The 13,410-nt window shown below is 38.9% G+C and overlaps 1 protein-coding gene across 2 annotated transcripts in view; it reads left to right on the top strand.

The window, feature by feature from the left end:
* Nucleotides 1-575: 575 nt before the first annotated feature.
* The window catches only part of ZNF475 (zinc finger protein 475), a 65,777-nt gene continuing 52,942 nt past the window's right edge, over nucleotides 576-13,410 (top strand). The window contains exons 1-3 of one of the 2 annotated variants that reach the window (XM_061422968.1): nucleotides 576-722; nucleotides 2,653-3,084; nucleotides 8,435-8,639. The gene's annotated coding sequence lies outside the window, so the exon portion shown is untranslated. Of the gene's footprint in view, nucleotides 723-2,652; nucleotides 3,085-8,434; nucleotides 8,640-13,410 lie in introns of those variants that run through there. The other variant, XM_061422967.1, reaches the window with a different exon arrangement.

The raw sequence follows: 13,410 nt of genomic DNA, 5'->3' as shown, positions 1-13,410 counted from the left end.
TATAAGAGCCAAGAGAAATGTATCCTTGATTTATTCGAATACAGGTTCTAGTAAATGGCATATCTACAGTCAGCCAAATTTGTATTTCATACCTGGAGCCTGGATTTGGCTCAGCCTCATTTTGCCAGTGAAAACAGTGAGGCTCCTTCGTCCCTCTGAGCCACTAAATAGAGATTTTAGGAATGGAGTGAAATTGAATCTTAAATTTAAAGATTTGGTGATTAATTGGAGGTTCAGGGGAAGTCTTGTTTTTGTTCCTTCAGACAGACTGTGTTCATTGAACCAAGAGGAAAATAATATTTTCAACAAAGCAAAAAAAGCAAGTTTGATTACGAAACTGGAAGCCTTAAGGAAATATATATTTTTTTTCTTTTTGGTATTTGAATTTCAGATTCTCGTCAAATGTGAGTCGTAGTCAGTCTGCTTAGTAGTAAATCAGAATGTCACCACTTGACCTTGGCAGAGTTACCTGGTAATGAGGATGAAAGGTGTATGGAACAATTTGTGTCTGAGTCACCAAGTTTTCCTTCAACAGGACAAATGTGTCATCTGTTTTGTCACAGCTGGTCTTGAGCAATAGAAGCTGCAGTGGCCATAGAGAGGAATGGGAAGGACACCAGCCTGCAGGTCAGAAGGTGACATGCATGCATAAGTGTACTTCTGTAAATGCACAGACGCTCTGAAAGAATCCACAAGAAACTGTAACAGAGGCTGCTGCTGCGGTAGGTCCTGAAGTGGGAACCTGGTGAGTCAGGGTGGGGAAAAAATATTTTGTGTGTGTATACCCTTTCTTCAATTTAAAAATTTTATATATATGCATATCTATATACCCCTTTAAGAAAATGAATAATAGTGTCCAAAGACAGAGTGAGGAAGAATACATATGAATGTGTGTGTTTGACTCTTCATTAAATTAGGTGGATCATTTTCTCCCTCCAGACCTTAGAAGCCTCTTTTCTAAACTGAAGTGGGCTAGAGGTTAGATGGTTAGATAGCATCACAGATTCAATGGACATGAACTTGGCTCTGGGAGATAGTGAGGGACAGGGAGGCCTGGCATGCTGCAGTCCATGGGGTCACAAAGAGTTGGGTTAGGGTTAGCGATACACCTTAGCGACAGAACAATAAAAAGAGTTTAGACTAGAGACATAGTTAATATTTGTTAAATCAGGGACTCCACAATTATAGAAAATAAAAATCTTCATCTGATTCTGACAGTGGAGAGAGATAACATATGTAGTTAATAATAGCAATATGAATCAAAAGCTATATCTTGCTAGCCATGAAGTTCAAAATTCAGTGGTTATATACTGAGCAGCTGCTCTGAGAAGGAGCACTCAGGAAGTAAGAGGGGAAGGGAGAAATTGCTTCTTATTGGGTGGACGCTGTGGGGGACTAGAGGGCAAAATATCCAGTAGCCCAAAGGGCAGTACAAAACAGCATGTTCATGGGCATAATGGCCTAAGACCATGGTCACCTAACTGCAATTATGACTTCACAAGAGCCTCTGTCTGTCCTTTCTTTTTCTAGGAGCAAACTATGGTGTGTCTGCCTTTGACCAGCCCAGTTGATGGTGTCTTATAGGTTTCCTGTAACTGGGCTCTATACTCATCCCTCAGGGTCTTTGCTTGCCCACGCTTCAGACATCTCCTAGCTTTATTCTCGCCCACTCTAATTCCATTACAGCTTTCACCAGTGAAGACTCAGCTCACGTCTCTGGCCCTGCACTTTCTTTAGCTGGTTTTTGAATGGCAGAAGTGATTTCACCCTTAGTCATGTAAGACTGAATGTCTGCCACCTAACTTGGGCCAGAGCATGTGGAAAAGAGCCTAAGCTTCAAAGCCCGTCAGGCCAGACTTACATTCACATTTTAAAGGTGTCCTCACTTGGCCATAGAAATATGACTCAGCTGCTTAAAATCTCCATGCCTGCTGCTTCATTTGTAATGTAATCCCTTAGTTATGCACCATGAATCTGGAAAGATCCGTTAACACAGGCTCTTCTGGATAAAAGCACCCTTATTTGAACACGTGGAGAATCTAGAGCACAAGCCTCAACCTTGGCACTATCAACTTTTTGAACCAGATCATTCTTCGCTGTGGAGGGCTGTTGTATGTTGTAGGATTTTTAGCAGCATCCCTAGCCTGTACCCACTAGATGCTGGTAGCAGTGCCCCAAATCCATATGTGACAACCAGTAAGCAACTAGACATTGCCAAATGTAGTGTCTCTGGGGGTGGACATTTAGTAATCACCACAAGTTGAACACTACTGATTCAGAGGATTATCTTCCTATCAAGTTTCATTTTGGTTTGTACAGAGTCAGACTAGGGTGGGTGTCTGAACAATACTGTCTTTTTCTGACGTTCCCTTCTTTGTGTCTTCAATCCAGCTTCATTAGGCAGCTCTCTAGGGCAGTGGGGACTTGGTTGCCTCAAGAGTTCACTTAAGGCTTTCAGAATTCAGGGAGAGCCTTGACAAGGCAAACAAACTTGGTCTTGCTGATATTGACCAACTCTTAGGTAAAGCTTCCACATGTTTTTACTGTAACCAGGTTTCTATCTTGGTGAAGCTCAGCAGGAAAGCAGGGAATAAGGACAGACAGAAAATTCCAAGAGTCATCTCTCCTCTTTCTTTCATTCTTTCTTTCTAGGATTCAGAATACAGTGCTTCCTGCCAACCAGCTGCCATCTCTCTCCCCACTCAATCAGACTGGTGACCAACAGCATCCACATCAAAATCTATAGGCTGTGACTTAGGTTTTGGACTCTGCTTGGATTGATTATAGTCATCAGGTCTTGAAGTCAGTCTGAGGAATTTGTACTCTCAATGGGATGGTTGAGAGAGGAGAACATTTCTATGGTGGGAGGGTAACAGTGTTAAGTGCATCAAAGTCATTGTGGGCGATGGGAACCAAGGAACCCTTCTAGACGAGTTGATCAAGATGGCACTCATGATGTTCTAAGATGATGCTCCAGTGAGAAAAGAAGGTAGGAACCAGATAGGCTAGAGAAAGTGTTTAAAATGAAAGGAGATATGAGGAGAATGGGGGCAGTGGCTTAGACTCATCTTTATCAAGAAGAAGGTAGGTGCCCACAACATAGATTGGTTTCTTTTAATTAATTTATTTTAATAGGAGGATAATTACTTTACAATATTGTGATGGTTTCTTGCCATACATCAACATGAATCAGCCACAGGTATACATTTGTCCCCCCGCCGATCCTGAACCCCCCTCCCACCTCTCTCCCCATCTTACCCCTCTAGGTTGTCCCAGAGCACCAGCTTTGGGTGCCCTGCTTCATGCATCAAACTCGCACTGGTCATCTATTTTATACATGTGGAAATGTATACATTTCATTGCTATTCTCTCAATGTTTTTAAGACAGAGGATACCTGAGACTCTGACAGTGGAGGGTAAGAAGCCAGAAGAACAAAAGAAATTAGATGTTGTAGAAAGGAGACACCAACCAGGGGAGCAAAATTTCAGAGAAGAAACATGCATCCCCTGGAGACCTGTGGAAAGAATTAGAGGGAATCCCCTTATAATTTACTGTTTTCAATTAAGAGGCTAAAATGCCCTTCATAAAATACACATGAAAAGGTAAAGTATTAGACTGTTATCAGCTGGGAACACTCTAATTTAAACCAGCTTTAGAAATCTGTGGGTAATAACACTAATGATTAAATATTTATTAAACATTTATCATTCACATGCCCTAAGGATTTGGACTTCTGCCAGTTCTCTGGAAAGGCAAACTTATTTCAAAATGTTTACATAATATTACATAGAAAACTTTGACTATTAATCTGGACTTAACATCTTGTAACTTCTTGTCATCTTCGGCCAAACTGGTCACTGTTATCTCTCATAACAAAAAAGGTGTGTGCCCAGTTTAGTGGGCTAATGTTGACTGAGTGCCTGCAATTCACAAGTACTGTGTTTCAGACCTGGCTTGGTGGCTGTTGGGAAGAAGGTGGAGTAGCAGGGTGGGGAGCTGAGCCAGGACGCCTGGAGGGCCAGAGCTGTGATGACTCCTCCAGACTCACAGCTAGAATCTCAGGCCCTTGAAACAAGGAGGTTTTACAGCACAGTATATACAAAATATTTTATTATTGGTAGAGTACTAGATATCAGTACTGAAGAAATATCCTCTGTCCTTAGGAAAGGGGATCAAAAGAAAGAAACCCTTCTCTTTGGCCTGCCAATGTTTTCACTGTGTCAGAGATAAAGCAGGGGAGTCCTTTGACTAATTTTTTTATTGGAGTCTGAGTTTCAATCTGTGGCCCATAAACAAATAACTTAATGTCCTCAGCTTAGATGCCTCATCAGTTTAAAATAGACCAATAATATCTTCTTGCCTGCAGACAGTTGGCTGCGCTGGATGCTATTTTAAAGCCCACTTGAGCTCTAAGAGTTCTATTTCTATGATAAAGCCACTCAGATGCATAGAAAATATAGTGTGTTTATTGCCCCTTTTCAAAAAGTCCATTTTTCTCTTGAACACAGTTAGGGACAATTTACTGTGCTTTTTAGTTCTGGTAATTTAGGAAGGGTTTCCATGGTTTCTGTGGTCTCCTGGTCAGTTTTTCTGTGCATCAGCTTGACGATAGATTATCTGAGGCCAACATTGTCAGCTCTTTGGATGAATGTCTCCCAGGCATGTATTCCCCCAAGGGGCAGTAAAAATTGGCTTGGAGGGTGATGTAATCTTAGATAATATGTTGGTTTGTAGGCCACCAAAGGGCTGCAATACATAATCAGATATAAGGTATATCTATGGTATTAAAATTTGATGGTGATGAAATCCAGGAGAATTAGGAAAAAAAAATATAAAAATACTTGGAAAGTGAAAGTGTTAGTCGCTCAGTTGTGTCCGACTCTTTACAACCCCATGGACTGTAGCCCGCCAGGCTCCTCTGTTCATGGAACTCTCCAGGCAAGAATACTGGAGTGGGTAGCCATTCCCTTCTCTGGGGAATCTTTCCAACCCAGTGATCGAACCCAGGTCTCCCACATTGTGGCAGATTCTTTACCATCTGAGCCACCAGGAAAGCCAAAAATACTTGGAGGGGGAGCAATAATAATAATAAATTTTAAAAGTGTTGAGAAATACTGCCCTGGGCAAAGAGTCCTGAGGGAGGGTAGGGTTATAAGATCTGTTGGGTTAGGATCCCATCACATACAACACATTTTTTTATTTTTTTAAAAGTTTTTGAAGTCTGTATTTAAAGTCTATCTTCCCCCTTTCTTTCTAATCTTCTACAGGACAAATTTTGCAATGGTTTAAATTTAGACATTTTCAAATTTACTTTACATAAAGACTTTTCTTGTGACAAAAGCCACATCTTGAAAAACGACTGTCTCTTTTGAGGTCGGACTGTTCTGTCTGGCAGTCTAGCAGAGAGGCTGTGCAGGAGGCAGAGGAAGGAGAGTTGCTGAGTAAGAGAAAGACACATGTTTCGATCCCAGATTTGCTTTGGGTTAGCCTTGCAATTAGGGGAAAGCCCAGGAAAGCCCTGGAAGCCCAGTTTCCTCATCTGTTTAAAAAAAAAAAAAAAAGGCTGCTAATGCTTCCTGCTGCAGCATTCTTGAAGGTTTTGAGACAACTGATGGGTGGTTTGGTGCTGGCCGTTTCTGAGTTAGGCAGTAAGGCAAGGGGCAGAAGAAGACAGTAACTGGCAAGAAGAGGACATGATGCCCAGTTTACCTATTTTGTGAAACTTTACAAACATCCTGTTTGAGTTCTTTCTGCTGCTGTTATAAAAAAAAAATTTTTCTTCCACACAGCATGTGGCCCCTGCCCAATTTAAATAAACTCAAAAGGACTATTAGTAACTTTCAGAGTTAAGATTTGGGCTTTGCATCAATCAAGAGACATCAGGACAGTCAGAGATACCAGCAAGGAACAGCGTTTCTCTTGGTCTATAAAATCACGGTGATTTATCCTTTTAATGAAAAAAAAAAAGGGGGGGTGGGGGGCTTGCTGAGGCACAACAGCTGTGGTTTTATGAGGGGAAAGTAATCCAGAATTCCTTTTGGGGGGTCTATTGCCACAAGGGGTCAGTTCTGGATTATTGGTGTAGGCTGGCATCATCCTACAGCGACACAAACTTGACTGTACATCCAATAGCTTGAAATAACTTGCAGTTGTTTTAGGCGAGGAAAGCTCAAGCAGTACCAGACTTGACTAGCTCCGTTTAAGTAAGGGCTTCAGTATTATTGATCTGAGGTCGACTTGAATGTCTGGAGCGGGAACAGGAGAAGGCTAACACCATTATTTTTAAGCTTGCACTGGTTTCTGGTTGCCCACTTAGCACATGTGAGCAGTTTAACTGTCGCCATGAATCAAGGGCTTCCCCCACTCCCAAGGTTATAAATAGAGATGGATAAATATTTTGGATCCATCAGCCTCCAAGTATTCTTCAGATGTTTTGGGTTCAACCAAACAGAATACATTGTGCTGAGCACATTCTCCCTTGATTTTTTGAGGATTGTGTATGATTTATGGGAAATGGAATCCATATGTTTCTGCTTCATTTACACTTAAATCATCAAAAGATTGTGTTGTAAAGCTGTGTGATGTCCAAGATAGCTTTTGAGCTTGATTTTTTAAAAAATAAGCTGCTTCAGAGTTTTTGTTCCTTTAAAAGTTAGAGAGGGAGAAGAGAAAGAGAGATACCTAGGAAGGCCTATTTAGCCAAGATTAAATAAATTTGAACACCAGGAAGTTCAATTTAAGCTGAAACTACAAACCGAAGAATTTCAAGTGGGTCCAGAACTGGGGAAAATACAAAGGTTCCTCTTCTCTCACTTTCCAAAGCGTCTCCAACGAACGCAGAAAAGCAGCTGGCCACTCAGCAGCCGCGCTAAGGGAAGGGAGGGCTGTGACTGCACTGTCAGTGACCCAGCTAACTCATGTGCCCACTGCCCCAAGAGCTGTTGTTCTCGGGCCTCCTGAGAGCAGTCCCTCCCGTCCAGATAAAGAACTCTTTGCCCTATTTTAGCATGGAAATATCTGCTCTCCTGGTGTTTTCCCGGGGTTGTCCTGTCCCACGCCAGCATTTCCTGTTTGTTCTTCTGCCATCTGGCTCAAATAGCTGGCCACTGGACTGAATACTGTGTGTGCACTGGGGGTGGTGTTTACTTACTGGGCTAAATGAGAAATATCTCATTTAGCTCACAATAGGGCCAAGAAGGCATGCAGTTTGTATAAAGTACAAAATATGTTAACTAGGGACCTACAAGTTTGTAAGAAGCCAAATGTAAGACTAAGTTTTCTTTCCCCATCTCAATATTTAGTCACTGTCATAGCAACTGTTTAGTTATTTTAGGTATGCTTTATCATCTACGTATGGTCTCTTTTGAACGGTTTTGGGAGAAAAGCATCCAAATTAGAACTATCTTATGTGATAGTATAATTGAAATATCTTTAAATCTCTGTCGAGGACACATCTGCTCATCTCTAGAGCATTATCTAGTGTTAGAATATGGAACTTCATTATCCAGTGAGGTCTTTAGACTGTGTGGTCTGAAGTTATTTCAACAGAATTAGTAGTCCTGTGAATTACCTGTATATCCCAATTCAGTTATCTGGGGGTGAAGGATAGGATTTTGGAATCTAGAAGATTAGAATTTTCTCGTTAATTCCTAGCCCTAAGGAATATTTAATAAAATGTTTCTTAAGGTCATCATCCAGTGATAACTGCTGTTAACATTTTTGTATATGTTCTTTAAGCACATGTATGTCGACATGTGTGCACACACACATACACAGAGTTTAATGAGATCATATTTATTCTGCTTTGTAGTTTCTCTTTTTCATTTAGAAACATATTATGGACTTCTTCCTAAGTTAGTAAACTGTTTGACCTTATGAGTTTTTAATATTTACAGAATTAGAAAATAATTTCTTAGAATTGTACCATGATTAGCCTAATATCTCAGAGTATTTTTAAATGTAGGGTTTTAAAAAATATTTTAGAGACATTTTTTAAATGTTGACCTTAGTTTTTAGGAATGGTTTCTATATCTTAAGACACATTAGAAAATAATTATCTTCTATCTCTTGCATTTTTGTTATATTTCACACCAACACATCCTTTGAGAACCATGGAGAATATCCATTTCCTTTTAGAAGAGGTCAAGGTCTCCTATTTTTAAACATTCTAGAAAAGATCAATAGAATAATCAGTATTTTTTTTTCTTCTTTAGGAAAAAAGAAGTGTTTCTCCATTCCATTGCCAAGAATGGCTTAAATCAATCTGCATCCCTTTTTGTGATGCTTAGTCCACTGGTAAAACTCCCAGAGTCAACTTCAAAGAAAGCTGAGGTCCATACCTATTTTGCCATCCGTTTCTGAGTTTCTTCTCCCCTTGTTTTGGAGTTTCCAATCTGTTACTATAGAACTCAGTCCTGTTCGTTTTGTTGACAGGTTGTCAGGATACATCCAGGCGACAAAGGCAGGGGTTCCTGCTCCTGGCAGCCAGCCTCACCTCCTAAAAGAACTCCTGCAAGAGGGGATGTGAATTCTGGAGCTCCCAGCTGTTCTACTCCTGTTTCCCCCAGCTACCCCACCAAGGGATTCAGCAAGCCATGACAAAAGCCGAAATAGAAAAATAAAGAACGAGTATTACAAGGTGAGGCTCCCAGAAGGTGTGTTCTTTCTCTGTTGTCTGGTAGCTAATCAGTCTCAAGTCTTATCTTTCAACTAGCAATAATGACCTTAATCTCTTCCACTTCCTTCTCACCACTATGTAGGGATACTTGCTTGCTATAGAAAAGGAATCCAAAGAAAAGTAATCCATTCTTGAGTTAAAAAAATAACCCTCAAGTACTATTAAACAAATGAACAAATACGGTTTTACTTCACTGGATGATTTTGGCAATAATGTGAACTATGAATTAAATGTTTTAATTACTAAAAGAATCAAATTCCACTTAAGGGGTCGATATTTAAAATTTTCTTCAAAGAAAAGTTGATAAAATACATTTTTAACATTTATCAGAATTATATAGCCCAGAAAGTTTCCTCACAGGCCTTCCAGTCAATCCCCCTTCCAAAGGCAACCACACTTCTCATTTCTATTACTATGAGAATAATTTGGCTGTTCATGAGTTCTATATGAGTAGAATCATTCAGTGTATATTCTTGTATCTGACTTCATTGGCTCAGAAGAATGTTTCTGAGACGGTTCCTGTTGCTATGTATATAAGCAGTTCAATTCCTTGTATAGATGAGTATTATAGCATTATAGAATTATTATACAGCTGTTTATTGATTTTCTTATTAATTGATATTTGGTTTGTTTCCAGGTTGGGGCTCCTATAACTAAAGCTGCTCTAAACATTCTTGCTCAAGTCTTTTGGTGGACATGTGTTTTCATTTATCTTGGGTTCAAACCTAGGACTAAAATTGATGGATGATAGGGTAGATGTATGCTTAACTTTATAAGGAATATGAAATGATATGGCACTGTGGTTATAATTTATATTTCCTTCATGACTAAAAATTAGTTAAGCATTTTTTACACGAGCTTGTTAGAGACTTGTATCTCTCTTTTGTTAACTATCTATTCATATTTCTTGTCCTGTTAAGTGTTTTTTCTTTTTATATCATCTTCATTGATATATAATTCACATACAATAAAATACACTCATTTTAAGTACACAGTTTAATGAGTTTTGAAGAGTGATTTTATCCATTTTATCACCAATGATACAATAGAAGAACATGTCCATTAACCTTTGTGGTTCATTCTCTGCCCACCCAGCCACTAAGTAATCACTGATCTACTTTCTGTCACCTACAGATTAGCATTACCTGTTTACAATTTTATATAAATGAAATAATTCATACATTCTCTTTTGCATATGATCTTTTATTTGGCATAATATTTTTGAAAGAGATCTATGTCATCGTATGTGATTTGTTTATTTGTATTGTGGAGTAATATTCTGTTATATGAATGCATCATAGATGGTTTATCCATTCACCTGTTAACCTGTGTTTATGTCATTTGTAATTATTTAGGAATAGAATGTCCACGTTATCAGCTAGATATAGATTTGACTTTATGAGAAACTGCCCAAAGGTTCTACAGAATGGTTGTAATATTTCATACTCCTATCAGGCATATATGAGAGTTTCTGTTTTTTTCACATCCTAACACTTGGTATTGACAATTTAAAGTTTTTTAGCCATTCTAATAACAGGAAAATGCAAATTAATTTTTTTAGTTTAATTTACTATTATTTGTAGCTTCCCTGTTGGCTCAGACAGTAAAGTGTCTGCCTGCAATGTGGGAGACCCGGGTTCCATCCCTGGGTTGGGAAGATCTCCTGGAGAAGGAAATGGCAACCCACTCCAGTATGCTTGCCTGGAGAATCCCACGGATGGAGGAGCCTGGTAGGCTACAGTCCATGGGGTCACAAGAGTCGGACACGACTGAGCGACTTCACTTTCTTTCACTATTATTTCATGAGCTTATTGATATTTTATATATTTTCTTGTTGTTGTGAATAGTCTATTCAAAGCTCTTGCCTGTCTTGGGCAACCCATGTTGGGTTGCTTGCTACATATGTGTCAAACACATGCATTGCAAAAAATTCTTCCCAGTCTGTGGCTTATCTTTTAGTTTTCTTAATGATATTTTTTAAAGGATAGATGTTTCTAATTTACATGAAGTACAATTTTAAATTCTTTTATGTTTAGTGCCATTTGGTTTCTTTGTCTAAGAAATCTTTGCAAATATTGAGATCATAAAGTATTTTCCTATACTTTCTTCTAGAAGCTTCATAGTTTTAGTTTTTATATGTAGTTCTGTGATTCACCTTGAGTTAGTTTCTGCGTTTGGTGACAGTAGATAGTTGATACTAATTTTTCTGCCACATGAATCCAGTTGTTCCACCATTATTTGTTTAAAAGATTTTCCTCTCTTTATTGAATTATCTTGGCATCTTTGTCAATATGAATTGACCACATATGTGGATCGACCATTTATTTCTAGACTCTATTCCATTACATCAATCTAAACAAAACTTGATAGGATTATAGTTGCACTGATGTCTTTATTGGCATCATTAATTTTTAATAAGCCAGTTATCTTGGCTTGTGTGTATGAAAAGTGTTCATTGCTGTCGCATCCAACTTCAAAACAGATATACACGTTGAGTGCTTCCATGACTGTTTGCCAGTGGGACCATGCATAAGAGTTTAAAGCAGGTTGGGCATTCTGTCTCTTATGTTTTCCAAATCTCCTCCTAGACAGTAATCTGATCTTAAGCTTTTCTGTGGTAAGCAAAAACCAAAAATATACGGTTATAAATTTAATCAAGAATGATAATCCCAGTAAAAGGGATGCATTTTTCAAACCCATTTGTACAAAATGTGGCTTGAACTTAATTTTCATTCATTCATTCATTCAATAATTTATTGTCTACTGTTTTTCAGACACTGGTCTAAACAAGGAAAGAGGGGAGAAAAATATTTGTTCATAATTTCTACAAGGAAACAATACTTATAATCTCTACTCTCTTGCCTATTTAACAGCGTATACCTCACAATTATAGAGAAAAAAAACCTATGCCTGATAAAATAAACATTGGATAGAATGTTTTTACGCATTCCTATGAATTTACAGAAAATTATCAGCACTCAGAAGTTTACTAAAGAAAAATACTTCCTCAGGCTTTTCAAGTTTGCTATCCCTGTCATAAAACATCCATTTCTTTTAAGCCCGAGAATGTAAACTATCCCTTCTATCCATTTGAATTTTCCAACCTGTTTTGGAAGTTGAATCTTATATATTATTTCTAAGAGAAATTTGTTCAGAAACTGGACTTTAATATGACCATTTCTTCTCTGGATTTGTATAATTTAAATGAATATTATTTTATTCTAATATTATTATTTTAAAAAATTTCCCCAAACTCCCTGGTGAATGAAACATTTTTAGGCATTTTGCAGTTCAAGAGATAAGTCGTAAGTGGTGAAGAATGTGAGCAATTCCAGAGCACCCTTCCTGAGGCAGCAGAGGAGATTCCTGTGGAGTCTTAAAGCCGTAGAGAAACTTTTTCTAAATTACAGCATACAAGTACAGCAGAATGCACACACGGCGTTGGGGGCAACAGGAAGGGAAATGTAAAGGAGGCACATTGTTAGCAGGTTAAAAGTGACGACAACGCAAATAGAATGTCCAGAGTCAGTGCAGCCAAACATTTATTTCAGAGAATTCTAAAAGGAGGCCTATGGAGTTCTTGCAAACAAAACTTGTTAGGATTGTGGTTGCACCGAGTGCTATTTTGTACATTCACATTGATGAATAATTGGATGTTTCACTGTTAAAATGGAGTGTTCTCATTTGTGTGCTCTAATTCAGAGGTTAGGAAACTTTTCCTATAAATGGCCATATAATAAATAATTTAGGCCTCGTAGTCTGTCTGCTCTGCAGTGGTAAGACAAAAACAATCAAGACAAATACACCAATGAACAAGCATGGCTCTGTGCCAGTAAAACCTTATTTACAAAAAAAATAAAAAGATGGACAGCTGGCCAGGTTTGACCAGGGAACCCTAGACTGTCGACCCTTGTTCTAATCTTCAAGGAATTCTAATGAAATACTTTGCAAAATTGTATATTGACATATAAAGAACCATGGCCTTGAAACTATTCTTCCTCTGAGTGCCCGGTACTATAGGGCTATGTTCAAAGAAAATATGACTTCCAAGGAGAATTAAGCTTTGAAAGTCATCTGCATTCAGAATGCATGTGGTCAAAAGAAACAATATACGAATTAAATCAGTTAAGGAAAACCTAACTTTGTTTCTCCTTCAGTTTTTTTCCTAGTCCTACAGCACCTAATACATGTGTCTACCTAGTCATAAAGCCACCTCTGATGTGCTTTTCTAGCTCTGTTCTTGGGAGGAGCTTCATGCCATAGATGCAGGTAGCTCATTTCTTGTTGAATAGTCTTTACCATGGGATATAGGGCTTGGTTCAGTACACAGTCCTTGGCTGGATTCTCATTTCTATTGGATTTGGTATACAGGTAATCCAGCCTCAAGATCCTTGGGCAGTTGGGTCCAGGACTGCCTACTGAAACCAAAATCTGTGGATCCTCAAGTCTCTTATACAAAATGGTATCACATCAGATCAGATCAGATCAGTTGCTCAGTCATGTCCGACTCTTTGCAACCCCATGAATTGCAGCACACCAGGCCTCCCTGTCCATCACCAACTCCCGGGGTTCACTCAGACTCATGTCCATCGAGTCAGTGATGCCATCCAGGCATCTCATCCTCTGTCGTCCCCTTCTCCTCTTGCCCACAATCCCTCCCAGCATCAGAGTCTTTTCCAGTGAGTCAACTCTTCGCATGAGGTGGCCAAAGTACTGGAGTTTCAGCCTTAGC

The sequence above is a fragment of the Bos javanicus genome, chromosome 7 (genome assembly GCF_032452875.1).
Source record: "Bos javanicus breed banteng chromosome 7, ARS-OSU_banteng_1.0, whole genome shotgun sequence".
Classification (NCBI taxonomy): domain Eukaryota; kingdom Metazoa; phylum Chordata; class Mammalia; order Artiodactyla; family Bovidae; genus Bos; species Bos javanicus.
This window is presented reverse-complemented; position numbering and strand designations above follow the sequence as displayed.